Here is a 17,250-nt window from a genome sequence, read left to right on the forward strand (position 1 = left end):
TCTCTTATGTTCCAGCATGTGTTCAAGGACTATTGCAGAAATCCAACAGAAGACTGGAATGTGGCACATGATGTGGAGGCTCCTTGATGTCTTTATGTGTGAGATGATTCTGCTGGCCAGGTCCTCATCACTGAATCTCTTCCTGAAGTACTCCTCCTTCTGTGGGTCATTGAACCCTCGTACCTCTGTCACCTGGTCAACACACCCTGAAGGGATATTATTGGCTGCTGCAGGTCGGGTAGTTATCCAGAGGAGAGCAGAGGGAAGCAGATGTCCCTTGATGAGATTTGTCAGCAGAACATCCACTGAGGTTGACTTTGTGACGTCACAACAGATCTTGTTCTTCTGGAAGTCTAGGGGCAGTCGGCACTCATCCAGACCATCAAAGATGAACAGAACTTTGTACTTGTCAAAGTTGGAGATTCTTGATTGTTTGGTTTCCATTGAGACGTGATTGAGAAGTTCAATCAAAGTGTGTTTGTCCCCTTTCATCAAATTCAACTCCCGAAAAGGGAATGAAAATATAAATTGGACATCCTGATTTGCTTTTCCTTCAGCCCAGTCCAGAATGAACTTCTGCACAGAGAATGTTTTTCCAATGCCAGCGACTCCCTTTGTCAGCACAGTTCTGATAAGTTTCTCTTGTCCAGTTAAGGGTTTGAAGATGTCGTTACATTTGATTGGAGTCTCTGGTCTTGCTTGTTTCCTGGTTGTTGTCTCAATCTGTCTCAGCTCATGTTCATTATTTACCTCTCCTGTTCCACCCTCTGTGATGTAGAGCTCTGTGTAGATCTTATTGAGAAGTGTTGGGTTTCCTTGTTTAGCGATCCCCTCAAATACACATTGAAACTTCTTCTTTAGATTACATTTGAGTTCACTTTGGCAAATCACAGCAAGCTCATCTGAATGAAGAAATAACACAGAGGATATTAATATTACATCTTTTTTAATGTCTACAGTATTGTAGGACTTTTGTAAAGTTTTAATTTTAATAATTTATTCTCTTAACTGACTGTATAAATATGTAAATGTTTTCATAATGCATTTCAGACTGGTGTGACTGATTACATTATTATTGGTATTATTGATGGTATTATTATTAATAATGTTGTCTCTCTTTCTCTCTAAATTAATCACCACAACACATCCCTGCTGCTACTTGATGAGGTCACTAGGTGTTGTGTTAAGGCTGCTACAATATCATTGAGTTACACAGCTACTTTAGCTGTACTTAAGCTACAGCTTTTAAATGTTATAAAACAGCATTCAACATGAGGCAGACAGATCTTACATTTCTCCAGTGTGTCAGCAAGCTCCTTCTGGTTCATTTTCCTCAGGATGTGCAGTGTGATCTTCAGAGCCCCCTCTCTGGCACTGCTCTCCTGCTTCTCATCTTCAGCATCCACCACTTCCTTATCCTGCTTCTGACTCTCAAAGCCTTCTGGGAGTTCTGGACTAAGAATCCTCTTGAACATCTTCAGCTCGTTCTTCACAAATGTCATAATTTTCTCTTCAAGCAACTAAAATAAATCAAGTAAATAAGTTAAGCAAGAGAATAAATGCTTTCTCATTAACACAATAATGAATGATAGACAGATCAACTTTACTTGAGGTAAACAAAAACAAATATACATAACAGGACCACATACACTGAATATGGAGTCCAGGTCTGTTTGATGACTCTGGGAAGACTGACCACTGAGAATCTCTGACTCTGATCTCTCCTGTTGGTTTCTGTAGACAAAACATGAGATTACAGTACACACACACACACACACACACACACACACACACACACACACTCTCACACTCACACTCACACTCACACTCACACTCACACTCACACTCACACTCACACTCACACTCACACTCACACATTCACACACACAGGGAGGGAACGTTGTGTTTGTTTAATATTGTTTTAGGACTATATAAATGGACTAAAGGATTAGCCTGTGGATTATGAAAACAACAAATAGAAATGGGAAAATTGGAGAGGAGAAATGACTAGAGACAGTGTTGTTTAACTCACTGACCATGACCCATGAGTTCTTCTTACCTTTGTTCAGTAGAAAAGTCTCCCTCTCTAAACTCTATAGGAGGAGTCATAGACCGGACACTCTTCATGGACACACAGCTGGGTACAGGGGAGGCTGGTCTCTTCCGCTTGATTGGTCTTCAACACAACAGAGACAAACATTACATCTCTCATCTACTCTGAACTCAGATGGGGAAACATAAGAAGAGCTTCATTCCAAAATGCTACATATCCTTTTTCAGAAATGTTCATAAATTAGCTTTTATTGTTTAAAGAAATGATGAAAGAGATTGGTGTGTTTTTTCACTATCTAATCATGGCATGGGATTGTTCAATGACAGACATGTATTTGTTTAAAATCTATCACTTGATGGTTTCATTTCCGAGAGACAAAAAATCATGTTTTTTTGCTAAATGCTATATATCTGCCTCACACAGAGAAATCAGTAGTACTGCTAGGTTTAATACAGTAATAATATATATCTGCCTCTCAGAGAAATCAGTAGTACTGCTAGGTTTTACACAGTAATAATATATATCTGTCTCACTCTCAGAGAAATCAGTAGTACTGCTAGGTTTAATACAGTAATAATATATATCTGCCTCACTCTCAGAGAAATCAGTAGTACTGCTAGGTGTAATACAGTAATAATATATATCTGCCTCACTCTCAGAGAAATCAGTAGTACTGCTAGGTTTTACACAGTAATAATATATATCTGCCTCACACTCAGAGAAATCAGGAGTACTACTAGGTTTTATACAGTAATAATATATATCTTCCTCACTCTCAGAGAAGTAGTACTGCTAGGTTTAACACAGTAATAATATATATCTGCCTCACTCTCAGAGAAATCAGTAGTACTGCTAGGTTTAATACAGTAATAATATATATCTGCCTCTCAGAGAAATCAGTGGTACTGCTAGGTTTAACACAGTAATAATATATATCTGCCTCTCAGAGAAATCAGTAGTACTGCTAGGTTTAACACAGTAATAATATATATCTGCCTCTCAGAGAAATCAGTGGTACTGCTAGGTTTAACACAGTAATAATATATATCTGCCTCTCAGAGAAATCAGTAGTACTGCTAGGTTTTACACAGTAATAATATATATCTGCCTCTCAGAGAAATCAGTGGTACTGCTAGGTTCAACACAGTCTAATGTGACCGACAAGCTCAATTCTGTCTTATGTAGCAAAATTTGAAATTGTGTTTTTTACATTGGATAAAAGCAGAGACTCATAAAATGGTATGTCATACACTACAGTTGGGGAACAATGGGAAAGTAACTCTGCTTTGAATGATGATAAACTTGTAACCTCACTTTTGAGAAAATGGCCTTTGAATGTTTTGGTTCCTACTGGAGAGCTCTTCTTTGTCTACAGGGCTGTTACTTTGGCAGATAATGTCACCCATCTAAATAAATATATTTTGATATATAATTAGCTAAACTTATGATGTTTTTGGTTTATGTCAGTTTCATTGTTTGTTATGCAATAAATTGTTATTTTATGGTTTTAAGTGGTAAAATGACCAAGAAGATTTTGTATTTTGCAATTCTGAGAAATTACTACTTTAGTAAGGAATTTCACATTATTGAATAATACTGCAGTTTCTAAATAGTTCCAATAGATGGAAGCATAAGACCACAAATGATATTTCAGAAGATTAGTTTAGTTTTCTCCCTGGATACACCACCACTCCCCCTCAGAGGAAAACTCCTGTGTGAGCTTCTTTCTGTCCCTTTCCACACTGCTAACGCAAGAGGAAGGACTGAAAAAGCATTTAACAGGATACTGTGAAGTAATATAATGATGATTCATGTTTATTATTACCTGTTTTTATGTTCATGTTTTGAAATTATACTTCATTAATATAATGATTTTCAATAAGCCTGAACATTAGTTTAGTCACCTCTGTACGAGAAAAATGTATTTTCCTCGTACATTCATTGTCACATTCATCAACCAGCATCGACCCGCGATGCCTTCTCACGCAAGAAGGAAATACAGTGGGGGGAAAAAGTATTTGATCCCCTGCTGATTTTATACGTTTGCCCACTGACAAAAAAATTATCCGTCTATAATTTTAATGGTAGGTTTTTAGACAGAACAACAACAAAACAATCCACAAAAATGCATGTCAAAAATGTTATAAATTAATTTGGATTTTAATGAGGGAAATAAGTACACTGCTCAAAAAAATAAAGGGAACACTTAAACAACACAATGTAACTCCAAGTCAATCACACTTCTGTGAAATCAAACTGTCCACTTAGGAAGCAAAACTGATTGACAATAAATTTCACATGCTGTTGTGCAAATGGAATAGACAACAGGTGGAAATTATAGGCAATAAGCAAGACACCCCCAATTAAGGAGTGGTTCTGCAGGTGGTGACCACAGACCACTTCTCAGTTCCTATGCTTCCTGGCTGATGTTTTGGTCACTTTTGAATGCTGGCGGTGCTTTCACTCTAGTGGTAGCATGAGACGGAGTCTACAACCCACACAAGTGGCTCAGGTAGTGCAGCTCATCCAGGATGGCACATCAATGCGAGCTGTGGCAAGAAGGTTTGCTGTGTCTGTCAGCGTAGTGTCCAAAGCATGGAGGCGCTACCAGGAGACAGGCCAGTACATCAGGAGACGTGGAGGAGGCCGTAGGAGGGCAACAACCCAGCAGCAGGACCGCTACCTCCGCCTTTGTGCAAGGAGGAGCAGGAGGAGCACTGCCAGAGCCCTGCAAAATGACCTCCAGCAGGCCTCAAATGTGCATGTGTCTGCTCAAACGGTCAGAAACAGACTCCATGAGGGTGGTATTAGGGCCCGACGTCCACAGGTGGGGGTTGTGCTTACAGCCCAACACCGTGCAGGACGTTTTGCATTTGCCAGAGAACACCAAGATTGGAAAATTCGCCACTGGCGCCCTGTACTCTTCACAGATGAAAGCAGGTTCACACTGAGCACGTGACAGACGTGACAGAGTCTGGAGACGCCGTGGAGAACATTCTGCTGCCTGCAACATCCTCCAGCATGACCGGTTTGGCGTTGGGTCAGTCATGGTGTGGGGTGGCATTTCTTTTGGGGGCCGCACAGCCCTCCATGTGCTCGCCAGAGGTAGCCTGACTGCCATTAGGTACCGAGATGAGATCCTCAGACCCCTTGTGAGAACAAATGCTGGTGCGGTTGGCCCTGGGTTCCTCCTAATGCAAGACAATGCTAGACCTCATGTGGCTGGAGTGTGTCAGCAGTTCCTGCAAGAGGAAGGTATTGATGCTATGGACTGGCCCGCCCGTTCCCCAGACCTGAATCCAATTGAGCACATCTGGGACGTCATGTCTCGCTCCATCCACCAACGCCATGTTGCACCACAGACTGTCCAGGAGTTGGCGGATGCTTTAGTCCAGGTCTGTGAGGAGATCCCTCAGGAGACCATCCGCCAACTCATCAGGAGCATGCCCAGGCGTTGTAGGGAGGTCATACAGGCACGTGGAGGCCACACACACTACTGAGCCTCATTTTGACTTGTTTTAAGGACATTACATCAAATTTAGATTAGCCTGTAGTGTGGTTTTCCACTTTAATTTTGAGTGTGACTCCAAATCCAGACCTCCATGGGTTGATAAATTCGATTTCCATTGATTATTTTTGTGTGATTTTGTTGTCAGCACATTCAACTATGTAAAGAAAAAAGTATTTAATAAGATTATTTCTTTCATTCAGATCTAGGATGTGTTATTTTAGTGTTCACTTTATTTTCTTGAGCAGTGTATTTGACCCCCTCTCAATCAGAAAGATTTCTGGCTCCCAGGTGTCTTTTATACAGGTAACGAGCTGAGATTAGGAGCACACTCTTAACCTGTCTGGGCTAGGGGGCAGTATTTTCACAGCCGGATAAAAAACGTACCCGATTTAAACTGGTTACTACTCTTGCCCAGAAACAAGAATATGCATATAATTAGTATATTTGGATAGAAAACACGCTGAAGTTTCTAAAACTGTTTGAATGGTGTCTGTGAGTATAAAATAACTCATATGGCAGGCCAAAACCTGAGAAGTTTCCATACAGGAAGTGGCCTGTCTGACAATTTCTGGTCCTTCTGTAGCCTCTCTATCAAAAATACAGTATCTCTGTTGTTACGTGACACTTTCTAAGCCTTCCATTAGCTCTCAGAAGGCGCCAGAAAGTTGAATGGGATCTCTGCTGTCTCTGGGCAAAGTATAGTATCTTTTTGTGAGTGGTCAGCCTAGTGGTGCAGGCACGAGAGTACTGCATCTTTTTCTTCACCTGTTTCAATGAATACAACGTTGTCCGGTTGGAATATTATCGCTATTCTTGCGAGAAAAATCGCATAAAAATTGATTTTAAACAGCGTTTGACATGCTTCTAAGTACGGTAAAGGAACATTTTGAATTTTTTTGTCACGAAATGCGCCCACGCGTCACCCTTCGGATAGTCACCTGAACGCACAAACAAAATGGAGCTATTTGAATATTACTATGGATTATTTGGGACTAAAACAACATTTGTTGTTGAAGTAGAAGTCCTGGGAGTGCATTCTGATGAAGAACAGCAAAGGTAATCCAATTTTTGTAATAGTAATTCTGAGTTTACTGAGCCTCGACATTGGCGAGTGTCTGAATAGCTAGTCGTGATGGCCGGGCTATGTACTCAGAATATTGCAAAATGTGCTTTTGTCGAAAAGCTATTTTAAAATCTGACTCTGCGATTGCATAAAGGAGTTCTGTATCTATAATTCTTAAAATAATTGTTATGTATTTTGTAAACGTTTATGCTGAGTAATTTAGTAAATTCACAGGAAAGTTTTCGGTGGGTATGCTAGTTCTGATCATCACATGCTAATGTAAAAAGCTGTTTTTTTATATAAATATGAACTTGATTGAACAAAACATGCATGTATTGTATAACATAATGTCCTAGGTGTGTCATCTGATGAAGATCATCAAAGGTTAGTGCTGCATTTAGCTGTGGTTTTGGTTTTTGTGACTATATGCTAGCTTGAAAAATGGGTGTCTGATTATTTCTGGCTGGGTACTCTGCTGACATAATCTAATGTTTTGCTTTCGCTGTAAAGCCTTTTTGAAATCGGACACCGTGGTTGGATTAACGAGAGTTATCTTTCAAATGGTGTAAAATAGTCATATGTTTGAGAAATATATAGTGTCTGTATACCCAGACACTTCCTAATCTCCTATAAAGGGTTTTATATATATTCTGTATACTCAGACAGGCTAACCTCCTATGAAGGATTCTATATATATTCTATATATACTGTATACCCAGACACTTCCTAATCTCCTATAAAGGGTTTTATATATATTCTATATATACTGTATACTCAGACACTTCCTAACCTCCTATAAAAGGTTCAATATATATATTATATATACTGTATACTCAGACACTTCCTAACCTCCTATAAAGGGTTCTATATATATTCTATATATACTGTATACCCAGACACTTCCTAACCTCCTATAAACGGTTCTATATATATTCTATATATACTGTATACTCAGACAGGTTAACCTCCTATAAAGGGTTCTATATATATTCTATATATACTGTATACCCAGACACTTCCTAACCTCCTATAAAGGGTTCTATATATATATTATATATACTGTATACTCAGACACTTCCTAACCTCCTATAAAGGGTTCTATATATATATTCTATATATACTGTATACTCAGACACTTCCTAACCTCCTATAAAGGATTCTATATATATATTATATATACTGTATACTCAGACACTTCCTAACCTGCTATAAAGGATTCTATATATATATTATATATACTGTATACTCAGACACTTCCTAACCTCCTATAAAGGGTTCTATATATATTCTATATATACTGTATACCCAGACACTTCCTAACCTCCTATAAAGGGTTCTATATATATTATATGTACTGTATACTCAGACACTTCCTAACCTCCTATGAAGGGTTATATATATATTCTATATATACTGTATACTCAGACACTTCCTAACCTCCTATAAAGGATTCTATATATATTCTATATATACTGTATACTCAGACACTTCCTAACCTCCTATAAAGGGTTCTATGTATATATTATATATACTGTATACTCAGACAGGCTAACCTCCTATAAGGGTTCTATGTAGAACTTTAGTGGTTCCGTATATTAAGCAAGACAGAACCCTTTTTGGTTTAAACAGGAGTGAAGAGTGGGTTGATATAACGGATATATTGTCCAAATTCAGCTTGTAACAACGATCAGAATTAGTAAGAACAATAAAGTTATTCCTGCCAACATATTAGGCAATAATTAACAGTAGGCTAAATGATTGTGTCATGCTAAAATTCTATAGATATGTGTGTGTATACTGGTAAAGATGTGTGTGTGTGTGTGTGTGTGTGTGTGTGTGTGTGTGTGTGTGTGTGTGTGTGTGTGTGTGTGTGTGTGTGTGTGTGTGTGTGTGTGTGTGTGTGTGTGTGTGTGTGTGTGTGTGTGTGTGTGTGTGTGTGTGTGTGTGTGTGTGTGTGTGTGTGTTGGTGAGACAACCACATATCACAGTGAAATATACAGGATACAAACATTTCATTCCAGCTATATAGCGTTTTGCAAAACAAAAATTAATACACAAAAATCTATGAATTAAAGTCTTACAACAACAATATTTTACAGACACATGAAGGACCCGTAAGCAATCATTTCCGATGAAAAATAACAAATGTGAAAAAATGGTGGAAATAATGTTTTAGAAACAAAGTCCTTAAACAACATTGTCATCTCACCTCTTAGCTTTGTTGTCATGTTCCCCTGAGAGATGCATTTTAGAGGCAGGGCCCCCCTCCTCTCTCTCCCCAGAGAGACTCATTTTAGAGGCAGGGCCCCCTTCCTTCCTTTCCCCAGAAAGCCTCATTTTAGAGCACTGACCCCTGTAAACAGAGATCCAGCATGTTGGTTGTGGTTAACACAGTGACAACTAAACAGAGATCCAGCATGTTGGTTGTGGTCAACACAGTGATAACTAAACAGAGATCCAGCATGTTGGTTGTGTTTAACACAGTAACAACTAAACAGAGATCCAACATGTTGGTTGTGGTTAACACAGTGACAACTAAACAGAGATCCAGCATGTTGGTTGTGGTTAACACAGTAACAACTAAACAGAGATCCAGCATGTTGGTTGTGGTTAACACAGTGACAACTAAACAGAGATCCAACATGTTGGTTGTGGTTAACACAGTGACAACTAAACAGAGATCCAGCATGTTGGTTGTGGTTAACACAGTGACAACTAAACAGAGATCCAGCATGTTGGTTGTGGTTAACACAGTGACAACTAAACAGAGATCCAGCATGTTGGTTGTGGTTAACACAGTGACAACTAAACAGAGATCCAGCATGTTGGTTGTGGTTAACACAGTGACAACTAAACAGAGATCCAGCATGTTGGTTGTGGTTAACACAGTGATAACTAAACAGAGATCCAGCATGTTGGTTGTGGTTAACACAGTGACAACTAAACAGAGATCCAGCATGTTGGTTGTGGTCAACACAGTGACAACTAAACAGAGATCCAGCATGTTGGTTGTGGTTAACACAGTGATAACTAAACAGAGATCCAGCATGTTGGTTGTGGTTAACACAGTGACAACTAAACAGAGATCCAGCATGTTGGTTGTGGTTAACACAGTGACAACTAAACAGAGATCCAGCATGTTGGTTGTGGTCAACACAGTGACAACTAAACAGAGATCCAGCATGTTGGTTGTGGTTAACACAGTGACAACTAAACAGAGATCCAGCATGTTGTTTGTGGTTAACACAGTGACAACTAAACAGAGATCCAGCATGTTGGTTGTGGTTAACACAGTGACAACTAGTTCTTGACTGTTAATTGTTCTATTTTATTCATTATCTCTTTGAGAAATAAAACATTTACTAACAGATACATATCCAAATGTAACAGTGTAGGTTCCGTCCCTCTCTTCGCCCCAACCTGGGCTCGAACCAGGGACCCTCTGCACACATCAACAACTGACACCCCACGAAGCATCGTTACCCATCGCGCCACAAAAGCCAAGGCCCTTACAACGCAAGGGGAACAACCACTTCAGGTCTCAGAGCGAGTGACGTCACCAATTGAAATGCTATTAGCACGCACCACCGCTAACTAACTAGCCATTTCACATCGGTTCCACAAACAGTCAGGTGATTTAATGCATCACATGAACATGTAGTCGTGACTGATATTTTTCACCATGTAGTTTAACTAATAATAATAATAATAATAATAACAACAATATAATATTAATAAGTCACTTTCTCTTTTAATAATTTCTCTCATTCTAGTGTGTTGCTTTGTTTAACAGGTATGATATTATTATGTTGTTACTGAATTCAGTTCATAATAACAATGTTAAGAAAAGTATGTTCAGTGGTTTCAAACCAAATTACACAGGAAGCAGATCATTGTAGTTTAGAAAACAACAAATGTTCTGATATTCTGAAAGATGATTTAGAACTATGATACATTAACATTTTTACAAATGGTAAAATAATCACGATATATGAATCGTATAATACGATATATGAACAATATGTTATTGAATGTGACTTGCCTACGCCCAGTTAGCGCCATTTTGTATGATTGAACTGTCACGTAGCTGTCCCAGGTGAAATGGACTGTTAGATCTGAGTGTTTTACTGTCAGTCACTATACTAAAATAACACCATACATTTAATTTCTCTACACACTTTACAATAATCCCTGGGAAGATTCTTACCTTGTAGCCTGAATTCACAACCAGAACATGTCAAGTCATTGAGATATTTTCCGTTGTGCTGAGAGAGCAGCTTCCTGATAACAAGTGGCTCTGTATCTATGTTCTAGCTACAGTTGATCTTTGGATGCAATAATATCTGGTCAAAGTCTAGTGACACAACACCATAGTATATCATAAACATAACAGCAGTTGGCCAGAAAAGGCCATGACATACTATAAAACAGGGTTTGTCAAATAGATTTGGCTTCGGGTGTCACGGTTGTCTTAGTACCCCCCCCAAAGGTGCGGACTCCGGATGCACCTAAACCTCTGATGCAGTACGCAGAACCTTCTCATCCCGCGGATCCTCCAGCAGAGGTGGCAGCTCCGGTTCGGGGCGTAACCCCCTCTCCGCCCACTGATCCCTCTGCTTTTGTGTCACCGGACCTTGGATCATCACCGGAGGTTCTGGACTGCGGAACGTCGCTGAAGACTCTGGTGAGCGGGCCGTCTCGGGAGGTTCCGGACTGCGGGCGGTCGCTGAAGACTCTGGACAGCGGGCCGTCTCAGGAGGTTCCGGACTGCGGGCCGTCCCTGCAGGCTCCGCGCCGTGGATCATCATTGCAGGCTCCGCGCCGTGGATCACCACTGGCGGCTCCGTGCCATGGATCATCACTGGAGGCTCCGGGCCATGGATCATCCCTATAGGCTTCTTGCCATGGATTATCACTGGAGATTCCGGCCCATGGATCATCACTGGAGGCTTCGTGCCATGGATCATCACTGGAGGCTTCGGACCATGGATCATCACTGGAGGCTTTTTACGTGGAGCCGGAACAGGTCTCACCGGACTGGGAAACGTTGCTGGAGGCTCCGGACTGGGGGACGTTGCCGGAAGCTCTGGACTGGGAAGGCGTACTGGAGGCCTGATGCGTGGGGCTGGCACAGGTGGCGCCAGACTGGTATCACACACCTCAGGGCTAGGAGCAGGAACAAGACACACCGGACTGGGCAGGCGCACTAGAGACCTGATGCATGGGGCTGGAAGAGGTGGCGCCCGACTGGTGACACGCACCTCAGGGCAAGTGCGAGGAGCAGGAACAGGGCGTACCAGGCTGGATAGACTCACTGGAGGCCTGGTAGGTGGGGCAGGCACAGAGCTCACCGGGCTGTGAATGCGCACTGGCGACACAGTGCGCATCACCGCATAACACGGTGCTTGCTCAGTCACTCGCGCCCCAGGGTAAGCATGAGGAGCTGGCTCAGGTCTCCAACCTGACTGTGCCAATCTCCCCGGGGGGGGGTCTGCCTCTCGTGCTTCCCTTGTTGCCGCGCTCTCGCTGCCTCCACCTGTTCTCATGGGAGGCGTTTTTCTCCTGCCCCAAATTCCTCCAAAGCCCTGGATATACTCCTCCTAATCTCCGCAATAGTCCACAGGTCCATATCACGTTGCTTGGTCCTTTGGTGGTGGGAAATTCTGTCACGTTTGTCTTAGAGAGGAGCAGACCAAAGTGCAGCGTGATTATCGTTCCACATATTTTATTGAACTGTGAAACTATGCAATACATACACATACACATAAACTAAAGAACAAAAAAACAACAAACCGTGACGCAGAGGTGAAACATACACTACTCAAAAACAATCTCCCACAAACCCAGGTGGGAAAAACACCTACTTAAGTATGATCTCCAATTAGAGACAACGATGACCAGCTGCCTCTAATTGGAGATCATCCCAAACAAAACCCAACATGGAAATACAAAACTAGAAAACAACATAGAAAAACTAAACTAGAAACCCCCCTGTCACACCCTGACCTACTCTACCATAGAAAATAAAGCTTTCTATGGTCAGGACGTGACATCGGGAGAATTTTTTTCTGAGTTAAAGTCGGCGGGCCAGAACATAATTAGCATATAATATTAGCATAATTAATAGGCCTACACTACAAATTTAACAACATGTTTAACACATTTGATTAGTACATAGTACATTGAGTGACAATAAAATAATTCCCACGGGGGGCCAGCACAGAAAAATAATGTATGAAATGAAATGAAATGTATGCATTCACTACTGTAAGTCGCTCTGGATAAGGGCGTCTGCTAAATGACTAAAATGTAAATGTAAAATGTAAATTTAGATCTGATTAAGTTCATAAAATCACCAATATCTCTATTCAATTATAACTTTTTGTTTATTTCTCTGTGCGTTGATTGGTGGGGAAAAACAGGTCTACGTAGCCTACTGTAGTCTACACTACTTTATTAATATCAACATTCATTCAGAACAATGAGCTTGATAGCAAGAGAACATGTCACTCTCAAAAAGTAACAAAAGAAAGGTGGATAATGAAAATCAAAGTTTCAGGGAAGAACAGACAGAGAGACATCCATTCATCTTACCATCTTTCTCCAATGCCAAGCCAGAGTGTCTTGCTTGCAATGAAAATGTCATTGTTTGCAAAGAATTCAATCTCAGACGGCATTATGAATCTAAGCGTAATACTTTCAAAGTGGCCTTCCCTCCCCAGACAGAGGCCCGATGCAGAAACACTGAAGCATTAACTACAAGCTACAAACACGGCAGTAGAATCCTCCTTCGTGGCCTGACCCAACAACAGAAGGTCACAAGTGCTTTCCTAAAAGCATCCTGGGTTCTAACCAAACACAACATGCCCATCACAGACGCAGAGCTGTTTAAAAACTGCATGGTGACAGTTTTGGAGGAATTGGCTACAGACCAGTCTATGGATAGCATAATTGCGTCTGTCAAACAGGTGCCCCTGTCTGTGACATCAGCCGGACGCCGTGTCTGTGCTCTGGCGGATGATGTGCATAGGATTGTTCTGGAGGGGCTCAGTCAGGCTGAGCATTTTCCCCTGGCTATTGATGAGAGTACTGACAACACTGATGTAGCACAGTTGTGTGTATATGTCCGTTATTTTCATGGGAATGACTTTAAAGAAGAGCTACTGGCACTGATTCAACTGGAAGGACACACCTCCGGGGACGTTCCCCTGGAAGGACACACCACCGGGGAGGTTCCCCTGGAAGGACACACCACCGGGGACGTTCCCCTGGAAGGACACACCGCCGGGGACGTTCCCCTGGAAGGACACACCGCCGGGGACGTTCACCTGGAAGGACACACCACCGGGGACGTTCCCCTGGAAGGACACACCACCAGGGACGTTCCCCTGGAAGGACACACCACCGGGGACGTTCCCCTGGAAGGACACACCACCGGGGACATCCTATTCACAAAGCTGGAACAATTGTTTACGTAGCTTGGCCTGTCATTCGAAAAAGGGGGATGGAGGGAGAGAGAGGGGGATTGATGGAGAGAGAGGGGGATGGAGGGAGAGAGAGGGGGATGGAGGGAGAGAGAGGGGGATGGAGGGAGAGAGAGGGGGATGGTGCTCGCTATACCCAATGAGGGCAGCAGCTGACCACCTTCGTATTTTGGAAATGGAGGAATTCTTTTCATGCGCTAACAATGTTTGGATCAACTTACACCTGTGAGTCCTCCTTTTCCTCTATGAATGCAATCGACTCACGACAGGAACCGGCTTTCACATAAGGCAACCGAGGACTGCCTGCGTATTACATTCACATAGCCTAGCACAGCCAGTTAAGTTATTTATATGGACCTTCGCCCCCACACAGCCTAGCTCAGACAGTTAAGTTATTTATATGGGCCTTTGCCCCCTCACAGCCTAGCTCAGACTGTTAAGTTATTTATATGGGCCTTCGCCCCCACACAGCCTAGCTCAGACAGTTAAGTTATTTATATGGACCTTCGCCCCCACACAGCCTAGCTCAGCCAGTTAAGTTATTTATATGGACCTTCGCCCCCACACAGCCTAGCTCAGCCAGTTAAGTTATTTATATGGGCCTTCGCCCCCACACAGCCTAGCTCAGACAGTTAAGTTATTTATATGGACCTTCGCCCCCACACAGCCTAGCTCAGCCAGTTAAGTTATTTATATGGACCTTCGCCCCCACACAGCCTAGCTCAGCCAGTTAAGTTATTTATATGGGCCTTCGCCCCCACATAGCCTAGCTCAGACAGTTAAGTTATTTATATGGGCCTTGGCCCCCACACAGCCTAGCTCAGCCAGTTAAGTTATTTTATATGGGCCTTCGCCCCCACACAGCCTAGCTCAGCCAGTTAAGTTATTTTATATGGGCCTTCACTCTGAAGAAATAGACTCCAATTAAGCCCTCTTGTTGTTTTTAAAGTCAAATTAAAATGAAGATGATTGTTGAAATTAATTACTCGACTGGTGTAGGTTTTCTCCATCTGTTGCTGTGCAACACTTGCATCACAAGTTAACTATATTTTCAGCACCAGGTGCTGTTCACCTCCTATTGATTGTGCTGCTATATTTTCAGCACCAGATGCTGTTCACCTCCTATTGATTGTGCTGCTATATTATCAGCACCAGGCGCTGTTCACCTCCTATTGATTGTGCTGCTATATTATCAGCACCAGGTGCTGTTCACCTCCTATTGATTGTGCTGCTATATTATCAGCACCAGGTGCTGTTCACCTCCTATTGATTGTGCTGCTATATTTTCAGCACCAGGTGCTGTTCACCTCCTATTGATTGTGCTGCTATATTATCAGCACCAGGTGCTGTTCGCCTCCTATTGATTGTGCTGCTATATTATCAGCACCAGGCGCTGTTCACCTCCTATTGATTGCGCTGCAGTTGCCGCTTTAGGTTTCAGCACCATAAAATGGTCCTCTACCTGCTTTATTAGTCTCCTTTCATTCTCTCCTCTTGAATGAAGCAACCGGAAATGGCGGCGGAATTGTAGTTCTAACCCCTTTGTGGTTTAGTAGAAAGAGGAGGAAGGGAAGCGCTACTAAGGTCCACAATAGTAAATGTTGGTAGACAGAAGGTGCTCTTTGGTAAAAGGGGTAAGTTCATCACCCTCAGCCTCATTCATCTATTCCTCTATCAATATCACCATCGTTGTTGTAGTCATCACCATCAACCTCATTCATCTGTTCCTCTATCAATATCACCATCGTTGTTGTAGTCATCACCCTCAGCCTCATTCATCTGTTCCTCCATCAATATCACCATCGTTGTTGTAGTCATCACCCTCAGCCTCATTAATCTGTTCCTCCATCAATATCACCATCGTTGTTGTAGTCATCACCATCAGCCTCATTCATCTATTCCTCCATCAATATCACCATCGTTGTTGTAGTCATCACCATCAGCCTCATTCATCTGTTCCTCCATCAATATCACCATCATGGTTGTAGTCATCACCCTCAGCCTCATTAATCTGTTCCTCCATCAATATCACCATCGTTGTTGTAGTCATCACCCTCAGCCTCATTCATCTGTTCCTCCATCAATATCACCATCGTTGTTGTAGTCATCACCATCAGCCTCATTCATCTATTCCTCCATCAATATCACCATCGTTGTTGTAGTCATCACCATCAGCTTCATTCATCTATTCCTCCATCAATATCACCATCGTTGTCATCGTCGACATCATAATAGTCATCCTCCTCCTCTTCATAGTTTCTGCCCTCAATAAAAGCCCTTCTGAACGATTCACAATGTCCTTCTGCGTGCTGTAGCTCATCAAGCTTTCCAGCAAGGACAGCTCTTTCCCCAAGACAACATCCATCTTGCTCTGTGTAATGTTGTAAGGCCTCCACGATCAGTTCCTGCTCTGTGTAATGTTGTAAGGCCTCCACGATCAGTTCCTGCTCTGTGTATTGTTGTAAGGCCTCCACGATCAGTTCCTGCTCTGTGTAATGTTGTAAGGCCTCCACGATCAGTTCCTGCTCTGTGTAATGTTGTAAGGCCTCCACGATCAGTTCCTGCTCTGTGTAATGTTGTAAGTCCTCCACGATCAGTTCCTGCTCTGTGTAATGTTGTAAGGCCTCCACGATCAGTTCCTGCTCTGTGTAATGTTCTAAGGCCTCCACGATCAGTTCCTGCTCTGTGTAATGTTGTAAGGCCTCCACGATCAGTTCCTGCTCTGTGTAATGTTGTAAGGCCTCCACGATCAGTTCCTGCTCTGTGTAATGTTGTAAGGCCTCCACGATCAGTTCCTGCTCTGTGTAATGTTGTAAGGCCTCCACGATCAGTTCCTGCTCTGTGTAATGTTGTAAGGCCTCCACGATCAGTTCCTGCTCTGTGTAATGTTGTAAGGCCTCCACGATCAGTTCCTGCTCTGTGTAATGTTGTAAGGCCTCCACGATCAGTTCCTGCTCTGTGTAATGTTGTAAGGCCTCCACGATCAGTTCCTGCTCTGTGTAATGTTGTAAGGCCTCCACGATCAGTTCCTGCTCTGTGTATTGTTGTAAGGCCTCCACGATCAGTTCCTGCTCTGTATAATGTTGTAAGGCCTCCACGATCAGTTCCTGCTCTGTGTAATGTTGTAAGGCCTCCACGA

The 17,250-nt window shown here is 42.3% G+C and overlaps 1 long non-coding RNA gene across 1 annotated transcript; it reads right to left on the minus strand.

Moving 5' to 3' along the window:
• Window positions 1-1,701: 1,701 nt before the first annotated feature.
• On the minus strand, window positions 1,702-10,934 carry LOC115183261 (uncharacterized). Its single transcript, XR_003874019.1, has 4 exons — window positions 10,835-10,934; window positions 8,837-8,980; window positions 2,060-2,176; window positions 1,702-1,734 (listed from the first exon to the last, which is right to left on the minus strand). It is a non-coding gene; the product is annotated as an uncharacterized LOC115183261 (long non-coding RNA).
• Between the last annotated feature and the right edge of the window lie 6,316 nt (window positions 10,935-17,250).

Source organism: Salmo trutta, unplaced genomic scaffold, assembly GCF_901001165.1.
Source record: "Salmo trutta unplaced genomic scaffold, fSalTru1.1, whole genome shotgun sequence".
In the NCBI taxonomy this organism is placed as follows: domain Eukaryota; kingdom Metazoa; phylum Chordata; class Actinopteri; order Salmoniformes; family Salmonidae; genus Salmo; species Salmo trutta.